The following is a 12,741-nucleotide window of genomic DNA, read 5'->3' as shown; positions in this document are numbered from 1 at the left end:
TCTTGTGAATCATTTGAAACTTTTTAAAACAACACTCTGCTAAGATCTGAACTAGCTATATGCTCCTGAGTAGTGTCAGATTTTGACAAATTGGAAAGGTGAATTTGTGACTTATAACATCCATCTTCCCAAATCTCTAGCCAGACATGTGTCCCATCTTCTTCCCATCCTTTTATATTTATGTCTCCTCAGAAGACACACCAGATATAAAGAGATGGTGAAATTTCCAGTGCTATCAAATGACCTGTCCTTAAAGTCAGGCAGTCCTTATCCCTTATGTCAATGTCAAATATGTTCTTAAAAATAAACATATTTTTAAGTTAGTTAAATGAATCTTAGTTAATGAATTCCAAAAGATCACTTTAATTTCTGAATCAGTAAAAAAATTGATTAAGGGTTAGTTTTATAAATTACAACTTCAATGCAATACTTTATTAAATAGTAAGTGGTATAACAATAATGCTTTTAATCATATTTTAAAGTGAAACAATTTAGGACATTATTCTCAGAACATAATCAATAGGCCATAATATAAAATGTATCAGATTGAAATGGGAGAGAAGGATGAAAATCCATTCTGATCATACTCTCCTCTGCCTGTCTTCCCTCAACACCTTCAGGGAACAAGACAAAAGTGCAGGTGCGGTAAAACGTTTCAATCTAAGAATCAGAGAACTCTGCCACTGAACTGCTCCTGATGACTTTGAAAAAGCCACCGAAGCTTTCCTGTTTTACTTTGCTTATTTTTTTTTTTCACTGAAGGACATACCTTAGATAAATTTTGGATCCTTTTGTTCTGTAAAACTTTTGAAATCACTCAGGATGACTCAGTGCCCAGAACGTAGTCCAAACACATAGCAAAAGCTCTATAAATATTAGCTATTTTTATGAGTCATCATGTGCAAGGGGCATATTTAATTGTTTGGTGAGCATAAACAGAAAGCAAAGGGAGTTTGAAGTTCTTAAGTAATATGCAATGGTAACCTAACATCTTATCCTCTACTTGAGAAACAATTCTATTGAAATAGTCAAGGTCAGGCACATAGAAGATTCTCTTCTCTCACTTAACCTGTTCTTATTCTTAAGCTCTTCTTTTGAAATAATCTGTGGAGACTACACAGTCTTCTAGTCACAGATACTTTTTGCTGCTTCTCTGTTTACAGAAGTTACATTTCATCGTCTGTGTTTCCTGTTCTTTATCTCCCAGATCACTCAAGATCACTTCATGGGGGTGGGTTTGTTTGGTTAGAACTAAAAGTGACTAAACTCACCTTAGTTTATTTTATCATCTTCAATTATAGAGGACTGCAGTACATAACCTTTTGTGATGTGTTTCTTAAGCCAGTAACCCCATTTTTATTTATTGTAATAGGCTTTAGCAAACTATAAGTCTTAATAGGTCTTGACAATCCATCCTCAAGTCTTAAAAAGTATTTTCTGTCTGCCAATATAGAAATCCAAAAGCCAGCACATATTTGGTGAATGTACAGGATTAGCATGGGTACTTTGAAGATAAAAAAGAAAAGACATGGTTTGTATATACCCCTAGCAAGTCCATGATTGAAACAAAATGCGTGCAGGACAAAATGGAGGAGAATCATACTGTGAAACAAAAATCTTGGCAGTTTTGTAGAGTATCAAGAAATATCCCAATCTGAGCTTCCACGTCATCCTCATTACTACAAATTTAAAAATTTTGGATACCTTAGGAAAATATCCTATACAACGTGGATAAAATAAATTCTTCCTGAGAATAAGAAGTCTTAAATTCACTTTAAAGTTCAGCGACTTTCATTTGGACAATTCTGTACTCCCACATATTTGAAATCATACCTATTCCTAAAGAAGGTATTTTTTTTTCTGGATTAAGAAAAGTTAGAGTTATTTAGTATATTGTTTGATGTTGTTAATGAATTAAACATTTCCCTTCAAAATTGGTAACAAGACCTATTGCACAGGAAAAAGGAAAAACTAGACTCACTTCAAAAGATACTAAGCTATGTTCCACTGGGTACAGAATACTGACTTCAGTTGTTTCTGAACCACACTCCATTCATTCATTCATTTGTATATGTTTTGCTATGGGACTATAAAAGCGTGATGATATGCATCTTTTAAACTAGATATTTCCTTAAGTTTTCCATATTCTGATTATGATTATGAAAGACTGACAAGTTTTATCAAGACATAAAAGTACCAATCTGGGGTACTTTTTGATACTGATTTACATAATTGAATTAGTCTCATAGTAAAGTTACCTTTCACCTTGAACTCAAGTGCCTGAAAATATGGGTGAAGTAGATGAGTATATGAATTATGAATGAACTTATGAGTTCCTAATTTGAACTTAGGTACCTTTATACACAAATCACATTTAATTTCATGATAAACTATCATTTAATAGATCAGCGATCACAAAGATAGTGTCATTTGAACAGGTTTTCTAATTTTAAGGGTATAACTTATTATTATTATTACTGTTACTATTCTGCTTACCAGCTAAATGTAGCTGTTAGATTATAGTAGTTAATGTATTGATGCTAGCTTGGCATCCTTAATCATGTTTCCAATTAGCACTACGAAGTAACTGAAAAACTCCCTTTGTCATCACAATGGGCAGTTACTCCTTAGGCTCTCACACTCTCTTCCACATTCAGGAATTCCCCTTCCAGGCACTGTCATGTTTAAGGAGGCAGATGGTAAAGTCAATGGCAATGCCTAATGTTTGACATACAAAGTCACAGCCCAGACCAAGAGTGAGAGATGGGGAAATCTTACCCAGTTGGTCAAACTAGAAATTTACAAAGGAAAAATAAACTTATTTTTTTTGTCTAGTTCATAAACAATGCAATGACAAAGGTGTTTCTGATTCAAGATACAACATTCCTGAGTTCATCACCTATGGAGGTCAAAAAGTATATCAGGGTACCAACTATTAAAAAAAAATTGCTAAGTCTTCCAAGACTGTGAAAAGCAAAGACTTCATAGGCTCAGAGTGCTTTACCAAGGACTGCATTTTCCTGATATTACACTTGTGTGGATTTATCTATTTAAGTCAATCTTAATTCACTAAATATCCAGAACTAATGATATTATTGTAATTTATCCTCTGTCATAATTGGGTTTACTTCATTTTATCTTTTTTTTTAGTTCAAAATGTTTACACTATGAACATTTCCTTTCCTTAGCATTAATTAAAATCCTGCAGTATGTGGTATTCAGTAGTTAGTGCTGACACACACAAGTATTAATCTGACTAAAATTAGCCTAATTAAGATTGTTATTAAGGCTTACACAAAGCAGAAGTGTACAACACAGTAGGTAGCAATTATCTTGGCTTTTAAATAACATTTAAATTGAAATGTAGATGAAATAGATTCACATAACTACAAGACCTTTCTCTTTAAAATAAAAACATAAAAATTCAAGTTCCAGCTAAAAGCCTTTATGACATAGACACAGCCAGTGTAGGTCCCTTTATACATAACCAGTAACTTCAACTGGTTCTAATAATTGGCTGTCATATAAAGTTCTTTTTTTGGTTGAAACCAAAGTGGTTGCTAAACTTAAAACCAAGTCAGGGATCCCATTACTTTCATTGCAAGTACAATTATCTCAGGAAAAATTATTTTAAAATAGAGCTCTCAAACTGATACATTTTCCCAAGAAACATCACAGTATGTACCCATCGTAGAATACTTGATAGGAGGAACTGTGTAAACACCAAAAGAAGTAAAACATGAATTGTAAACATCTAGCCTGAATAACTCATTCATTCAGTTGCACATTTGTTTGATAAAAGCACATTAGTATTCTCAATTCTGAAATGTAACATCAAGTTGGAATTAAATCTGAGGTGAGGTAGATCATCTAATATGTAATCTGAAGCATATAACATGCCTTGTAGAGATATATTTGTGTTTTTGATCTCTATGTAAATGATTACCTGTTCTACATTCAGAAATTAAACACAAACTGAAGCTGGGTCTTCTGAATGAATTCCAATGGTCTCTAGAAAAACAAAAGATAGAAGGTCATATATATATAATATATATATAATATATTATGTGTCTGTGTGTGTGTGTGAGAGTACATGTGATATGTTATGTATATATTATATACAGGAACATGCCATAAATAGGAAGAAACAATAAAAATAAAAAAACATATGCCACACTAAAAGTGAGTGACAAATATCTTCCCCAAAGGCAGCAGATATATATGACAATAAAATTATACCTGCCTTTATAAGAGTGGTTCATGAACACTGATATATTAACACTGAGCAAATTCCCCGTTCTGGGAATTTGCCAGAATTATGGATCCAAGGGGAATTTCTCAAGGACTCAATAGAATTTCATACTTATGGTTGTGAGCTTACATATCAGAAACTCAAACATCAGCCTACCCATAGAAATCCATAGTTTTCTCAGCAAATAGATTTATATCTAAAGAATCTTTTACCAATACCTAAAGAATCTTAACATGCCCACTTTTTTAGTATTAAGTTCAGCTTCATTATGAAATCATAAGTGCAACCTTAATGTTCAAATAAATTCTGAATTTCTTTTATTTCACTGTAGACTAATTTGGAAAATTATTAGATGGTTTAATAATAGCATAAATTATAAGAGCTTCAAGACTCTTGTGGACTTGTCTGCAGCCACACAGCCAATATTAAAACACACATTATTTATCTGAATATAATATCTCCTATGCAATCATTGTGCTTCATCTTGTAAATACAGATAGGCTAGAGGTTTAAAATGTGTGCATTCTGATAAACCCCACTCTGCTTTGGGTGCGTTATTACCTCATACGAGTTAAGAATTAAAAATGGAGTGGATTAAATTTAGGCTGGAATCAAACTTTGCTTTCAATTTTAAGAAAGTCATTTTTCATTGGCACCAGAGTGCAGTCGCAAATAAAAAGCAAACATAGATCCTTTAGATAAAATATGCTTTGCCCTAAAATACCTAGGCATATGAGTGCTATGGTTTGACTGTTCCTGCTCCCTCCCTCCAAAATTCGTGTTGAAATTTAATCCCCAATACAACAGTATTGGGAGGTATTGTTTTTGGGAGGTGAGTGGGTCATCAGTGCTCCATGGTCATAAATGGGATTAGGGGCTCTTATAAAAGGGCTTGATGAGTTCAGCCCATTTTCTCTTCTACCTTCTGCCAAGTGGAAGGTGCCATTTTGGAAGCAGAGAGCAGCCTTCCCCAGACAACCAATCCTACCGGCACCTTGTCCTTGAATTTTCCAGCTTTTAGAACTATGAGAAAAAATAATTTCTGTTCTTCACAAATTACTCAGTCTCAGACATTTTTTAAAATAACAGCATTAGCAAACTAAGACAATAAACTAAATATGTGTGCTTTGCTTGAAGTTTTCTGGAGAACTGTCTTTCATTGGATTTTGCTAGATCAGGCCTGATAGTGCCATATGCTTGAGCCGTGCTTCTTGTAGTTTAATTTGTGTAAGAATCATCTAGAGACTTGGTTTAAATGCAGATTCTGAGTCAATGGTTCTGGAGCAGAGCCTGAGATTCTGCACTTCTAACAAGCTCCCAGGTGATACCTACACTACTGTTCAGGGAGGACAATTTCAGTATCAGTGACAAAGAAAGTGGCCAAAAGACTGCTCTCTCAGGTTTCATGCGCGTGTATAGGCAGCAGTGGCCCAGAGAAAATGTCACAATTTCTCAGTAGACCAGAACAAAAGTTCAGTAACAGGCAATAAAAGCTGATGACTAAACAGGGATTATCCAATCACTACAGCTCATGGGCCAAATCTGGCCCACCATCTGTTTTGTATGACCTGCACGGTAAGAATGGTTTTCACAGATGAACATTTGCAACTGATTTGATAATAGAAAACACCAACTTGAACCCCAATTAGGTGAAATTGCATCACTCTCCCAAAAGAAATTATTTTAAATTTTATCAATTTAAAATATTGTAGAAATTTATTTTCTCTCTTATTACATAGGTACCTACTTATCCTCAATTTTGTTTTTCTCACAAAGTCTGAAATATCCCTGGCCTTTTATAGAGAAAAAAATAGTGACGCTTGTATAAATTTTTGCTGAAAATGCCATAAATTTTCCTTGATAAAATATGAGCATTTTTACATAGCACAAGTAACATTCAAAAAAATAAAAGTACATGGTATTTTTAAAATCTAGATTACCTCAAATTAGTTAGGATTAGGAGTGACTTAGAAGATACTCACAAAATTCAAATTCTGAAAGAAAACCAAAGAAAGCAACTTGAATTACTGTTGAAAAGTCCAGTGCTTTTCTTTTTCCTTCCTTCCTTCCTTCTCTCCCCCCCCCCCCCCGCCCGCCTTCTTTCTTTCTTCCTTGAGACAGAGTCTAGCTCTGTTGCCCAGGCTAAAGTACAGTGACATGATCTTGGCTAACTCCAACCACCACCTCCATGGTTTATGCAATTCTTGTGCCTCAGCCTCCTGAGTAGCTGGGATTACAGTAGTGCACCACCATACCCAGTGAATTTTGGTATTTTTAGTAGACATGGGGTTTTGCCGTGTTGCCCAGGCTGGTCTTGAACTCCTGGCCTCAAGTGATCCTCCCACCTCAGCCTCTCAAAGTGCTAGTATTACATGTACAAGCTGCTGCACCTGGCCAAAAGTCCAGTGCTTTCCTGATGCTCATTCTGTGTAACAATATCTTTTACTAAATGAAAAGCTCTTCTCTTTTTCCATGATGCTCTAAAATTTCATGTTATTGTACCTTGGTAAAGGTCTTTTTCAATCACTGTACTTTTAACCCAGGTGGGCTCTTTCAATTAGAAAAATTTTATTTTTAAAAAAAGTTTTCTTTCTTCCATTTTCTTTGTATTTCCTTTTGCAACACAAAAGGAAATATTGATTAGACGTTGGACCTTCCTAAAATAAATCAATAAGTCTATTGATTAGATGTTCCCATTAATCCTATTGATCAGATGTTGGACCTTCTTTAACTCAATAAGTCTCAATATTTTCTCTTCAAATGTCTATAAATGTGTTTGTTTGATTTTTATTGTTATTGTCTTTTTTCTTTGTTGTTTCTCTATTTTTTGGAAATTTCTTTGACTTCATTCTCCAAATTTTCTGCTGACTTTGTATTTCAGTAGTCATATTTTGTTTCTAAGGTTTCTTACTATTCTTTTTTCATAGCTATTTATTATTTGAGGACATTAGCTACACATTACCTCCACTTCCTGTTTACTTGTCTACTTGTTTCTCATATTGGAAGCTTTTCTCAAACGTCTGGTATCTTTGGATATCTATTCTTACAGACTAAAAAATAATAGTATTACTGAGGATGATATGACTTTGTACATAAGTGAGACTTGCTTATGGGGATTCTCTGTAGAATCATTTGGCAAGGAAACAGTCATATTATTATGAGGATCTCCCCCATGCTATTATATACAGCAATCTTTTAATGGAGTTATTCAGCTTATTGAGAGAAGATTTTTTCAACCTCCTGCTTTGAGGCACATTTCTTAGTGCTAAGAGTGAGGTGTGTCTGTATGTAAGTAGGAATGGGGATGTCTCGTCATTCAAAATCTAATTTTTACCCATTTTCCATTTTCAGCCTCAGCCTTTTCTGAATCCAAAGTCACACCTATTTAAATTGTGCAAAGTAATCTCCAGTCTGTAATAGGAGGAGGAGATGGAAAATGTACTCACATTGTTTTATGGGGATAGAATTGGAGACTGGACAATCTCACCATTCAGTGCACAGACTTTCAACCAGTCCTTGCAGTTTTCCTTCTGAGTCTTATCCCTACCTTCTAAAATACCTAGTGCCTTCAAGTCATGAGCTTCTAAATGATTCCACAGGGGATTAGGGTCATGCTTCATCAATCTCTCACTCAGCAGTCAGTTTTGATTGCAGCTCCCTCATTGTTTTTTCTAAATCATTTATCACTTCTCTTTCCAATTTCTAAATTTATTTTTATTTTTGTCCACCAATGTTTTCTCTTTATCTGACTTTTACCTTTTCCAAATTTCTTTGTCAACATTTAACTAGAATCATGGGAAAGAAAAATAAAATTGTGTGGTCAATCAGCCATCTTAACTGGAAGTTCCTAAACTGCTCTCAATATTGGAATGCAAATGAGAGTCTTCTTTTTGTAAAGTAAGATCTTAAAAGTATTCTAAATCTGCATATTTCTTTCCAACTTGCAAAGAATTTTCCCCATTATTCATTATCTAATACCAAATTTTGTACAAAAGATAATTGAGAATGTTTAAGGTAAAGTGACTAGCCCAGAGTTACATAACTAACAAGAATCATACTAATCACACTGGTGGAGACTATTTAATTAGAAAAATACTTGGCCAGAGGGATCCAAGATGGCCAAATAGGAAATGCTCTAGAATGCAGTCCCCTGCGACAACAATGCAGAGGGTGAGTGATCACTGCATTTCCAAACGAATTGTTACTGCTCACAGATCAGAAGATTCCTGGGCTGAAAAGTGCCATGAGTTTCCAGTACAGCTGGTTCAGCCAGCGCAGCAGGACTCTGCACAAAAACTCACACAAATCTGGGTGGCCATTTCAACTGGTGCCTGGAACGCCTGAGAGACAGAGCCGCCCATTCAACTGAAGAAAAAGGGTCTGAAACACGGAGCCAAGTGATCTGGCTTGGTGGGTGCCACCCCCACAAAGCCCAGCAATCTGAAATCCTCTGGATTGAGAGTTTCACAGCAGGCTCAACTAGACCTGGGACGTTCCAGCTCTGTTGGGGGAAGGGCATCCGCCATTACCAAGGCAGTCCACCATTACTGAGGCAGTCTGCCATTACCAAGGCAGCCCACCATTACTGAGGCAATCCACCATTACTGAGGCAGTCCACCATTACTGAGGCAGACCATCATTAATGAGGCAGTTCTAACTATACCTCTATAAACAAAACTGCAATGAAGTTCAAACAGCAGCCGGACAGAGCCCATGGCAGCGCAGCAATGCCTCTGCTGGCAGACTGCCACTAGGCTACCTCCTTGCTGGGCAGGGCATCTCTGAAAAAAGGCAGCAGCACATCAGGAACTTATACATAAAGGCGCACCTTCACAGGAGAGAACATCTGGGAAAAAAGGTGGTTATGAGTTCCCCTGCAGCAGACTTAAACATACTTGCCTAGCAGCTCTGAACAGAACAATGGAGCTCACAGCTCAGCACTTGAGCTCCTATAAGGTATAGACTGTCTCCTCAAGCAGCTCCCTGACCTCTGTATATCTAAAAAGATACGTCATAAAGGAGAGCTCAGGCTGACATCTGGCAGGTATCCTTCTGGGATGAAGAAAACAGAAGAAGAAACTTGCAGAAACCCTTACTGTTCTGCAGCCACCACAGGTGATCCCCAGGCATGGTCTGGAGTAGACCTCCAGCAGTCCTACAGCAGAGGAAGGAAAACTAAAAAACAGAAAGAAATAACTTCATCATCAAAAAAAGGACGTCAACTCAAGGATCCCATCTGAAAGTCACCAACTACAAACACCACAGGTGGATAAATCCACAAAGACGGGAAGAAATCAGTGCAAAAAGGATGAAAACACCAAAAAAAAAGAATGCTTCTCCTCTTCCAAGTGATCACAACTCCTCACCAGCAAGGGAACAAAGCTGGATAGAGAATGAGTCTGATGAACTGACAGAATCAGGCTTCAGAAGGTGGGTAATAACAAACTTCTTCTCTGAGCTAAAAGAACATATTTTAACCCAATGCAAAGAAACTAAGAACCTTGAAAAAAGGTTTGATGAAATGCTAATGAGAGTAAACAGGTTAGAGAAGAATATAAATGACTTGATGGAGCTGAAAAACAAAACACAAGAACTTCACAAAGCATATACAAGTTTCAATAGCCGAATTGACCAAGAAGAAGAAAGAATATCAGAGATTGAAGATCAACTCAATAAAATAAAATGAGAAGGCAAGATTAGAGGAAAACATAGTGAAAATAAATGAACAAAGCCTCCAAGAAATATGAAATGATGTGAAAAGACCTAATCTACATTTGATAGGTGTACCTGAATGTGATGGAGAGAATGAATCCAAGCTGGAAAACACTCTTCAGGATATTATCCAGGATAATTTCCCCAACCTAACAAGGCAGGTGAATATTCAAGTCCAGGAAATACAGAGAACACCACAAAGATATTCCTCAAGAAGAGCAACCCCATGGCACACAATTGTCAGATTCACCAGGGTTGAAATGAAGGAAAAAATGCTAAGCACAGCCAGAGAGAAAGGTCAGTTTATCCACAAAGGGAAGCCCATCAGACTCACAGTGATCTCTCAGCAGAAACACTACACGCCAGAATAGAGTGGGGGCCAATATTCGACATCCTTAAAGAAAAGAACTTTCAACCTAGAATTTCATATCCAGCCAAACCAAGCTTCATAAGCAAAGGAGAAATAAAATCCCTTATGAACAAGCAATTGCTGAGAGATTTCATCACCACCAGGCCTGCCTTACAAGAGCTCCTGAAAGAAGCACTAAACATAGAAAGGAAAAACCAGTACCAGCCACTGCAAAAACATACCAAATGGTAAAGAGCATTGACACAATGAAGAAACTGCATCAACTAATAGGCAAAACAACCAGCCAGCATCAAAATGGCAGGATCAAATTCACACATAACAATATTAATCTTAAATGTAAATGGGCTAAATGTCCCAAACAAAAGACACAGACTGGCAAACTGGATAAAAAGTCAAAACCCAACTGTGCTATATCCAGGAAACCCAACTCACATGCAAAGATACATGTAGGCTCAAAATAAGGGGATGGAGGAAGATTTACTAAGCAATAAAGATTAAAAAAAAGCAGGAGTTGCAATCTTAGTCTCTGATAAAATAGCCTTTAAACCAACAAAGATCAAAAGAGACAAAGAAGGGCATTACATAATTGTGAAAGGATCAATGCAACAAGAAGAGCTAACAGTCTGAAATATACACGCACCCAGTACAGGAGCACCCAGATACATAAAGCAAGAACCAAAGACAAAAACCACAAGAATATTGCAATAGATGTGGAGAAGGCCCTTGACAAAATTCAACAGCACTTTATGCTAAAAACTCTCAATAAACTAGGTATCGACGGAATGTATCTCAAAATAATAAAAGTTATCTATGACAAACCCACAGCCAATATCATACTGAACAGACAAAAACTGGAAGCATTCTCTCTGAAACCTGGGACTAGACAAGGATGCCCTCTCTCACCACTCCTATTCAAAATGGTATTGGAAGTTCTAGCCAGAGCAATCAGGAAAGAAAAAGAAATAAAGGGTATTCAATTAGGAAAGGAGGAAGTCAAATTGTCTCTATTTGCAGATGACATGATTGTATATTTAGAAGACCTCATCATCTTAACCCCAAATCTCCTGAAACTGATGAGCAACTTCAGCAAAGTCTCAGGATACAAAATCAATGTGCAAAAATCACAAGCATTCCTAAACACCAATAACATTTACAACTGCTACAAAGAGAATAAAATACCTAGGAATACAACCAACAAAGGATGTAAAGGACCTCTTCGAGGAGAACTACAAACCTACAAACCACTGCTCAAGGAAACAAGGTAGGACACAAACAGATGGAAAAACATTCCATGCTCATGATTAGGAAGAATCAGTATTGTGAAATGGCCCTTTTTCACAATAGTAATTTATAGATTCAACGCTATCCCCATCTACCCATGACCCTCTTCACAGAACTGGAAAAACCACCTTAAACTTCATATGGAACCAAAAGAGAGCTCGCATAGCCAACACAATCCTAAGCAAAAAGAACAAAGCTGGAGGTATCATGCTACCTGACTTCAAACTATACTACAAGGCTACAGTAATCAAAACAGCTTGGTACTGGTACCAAAATAGAGATATAGACCAATGGAAAAGAACAGAGGCCTTGGAGGCAATGTCACACATCTACAACCATCTGATCTTTGACAAACCTGACAAAACAAGCAATAGGGAAAGGATTCCCTGTTTAATAAATGGTGTTGGGAAAACTGGCTAGCCATATGCAGAAAGCAGAGACTGGACCCCTTCCTGACACCTTACATTAAAATTAACTCCAGATGGATTAAAGACTTAATCATAAGACCTAACAACATAAAAATACTAGAAGAAAACCTAGGCAAAACCATTCAGGACAGACGCACAGGCAAGGACTTCATGACTAAAATACCAAAAGCATTGGCAACAAAAGCCAAAATAGACAAATATGATCTAATTAAATCCAGAGTTTCTGTACAGCAAAACAAACAATCATTAGAGTGAACTAGCAATCAACAGAATGGGAAAAAATTGTTGTACTCTACCCATCTGACAAAGGGCTAATACCCAGAATCTACAAAGAACTAAAACAGATTTACAAGAAAAAAACAAACAAACCCATTCAAAAATGGGTGATGGATATGAACAGACGCTTTTCAAAAGAAGACATATATGAGGCCAAGAAACATATAAAAAAATGCTCATCATCACTGGTCATTAGAGAAATGCAAATCAAAACCACATTGAGATACCATCTCACACCAGTTAGAACAGCGATCATTAAAAAATCTGTTGTGGAGAAATAGGAACACTTTTACACTGTTGGTGGGAGTGTAAATTAGTTCAAACATTGTGGAAGACAGTGTGGTAATTCCTCAAGGAACTAGAAATAGAAATTCCATTTGACCCAGGAACCCCTTACTGGGTATATACCCAAAGGATTATAA

At 36.4% G+C, this 12,741-nt stretch overlaps 1 protein-coding gene and 1 long non-coding RNA gene across 2 annotated transcripts in view; one reads left to right on the top strand and one right to left on the bottom strand.

Moving 5' to 3' along the window:
• Positions 1 to 12,741, top strand: part of SLC15A5 (solute carrier family 15 member 5) — a 90,968-nt gene that overhangs the window by 31,694 nt on the left and 46,533 nt on the right. The gene's annotated exons all lie outside the window — the stretch shown is intronic.
• Positions 703 to 6,295, bottom strand: LOC119471228. Its single transcript, XR_005200260.1, has 2 exons — positions 6,193 to 6,295; positions 703 to 4,011 (listed from the first exon to the last, which is right to left on the bottom strand). It is a non-coding gene; the product is annotated as an uncharacterized LOC119471228 (long non-coding RNA).

The sequence above is a fragment of the Cebus imitator genome, unplaced genomic scaffold, assembly GCF_001604975.1.
Source record: "Cebus imitator isolate Cc_AM_T3 unplaced genomic scaffold, Cebus_imitator-1.0 Scaffold2, whole genome shotgun sequence".
Lineage (NCBI taxonomy): Eukaryota > Metazoa > Chordata > Mammalia > Primates > Cebidae > Cebus > Cebus imitator.
Note: the sequence above shows the minus strand (reverse complement) of the source record. Positions and strands in the feature narration are given on the sequence as shown.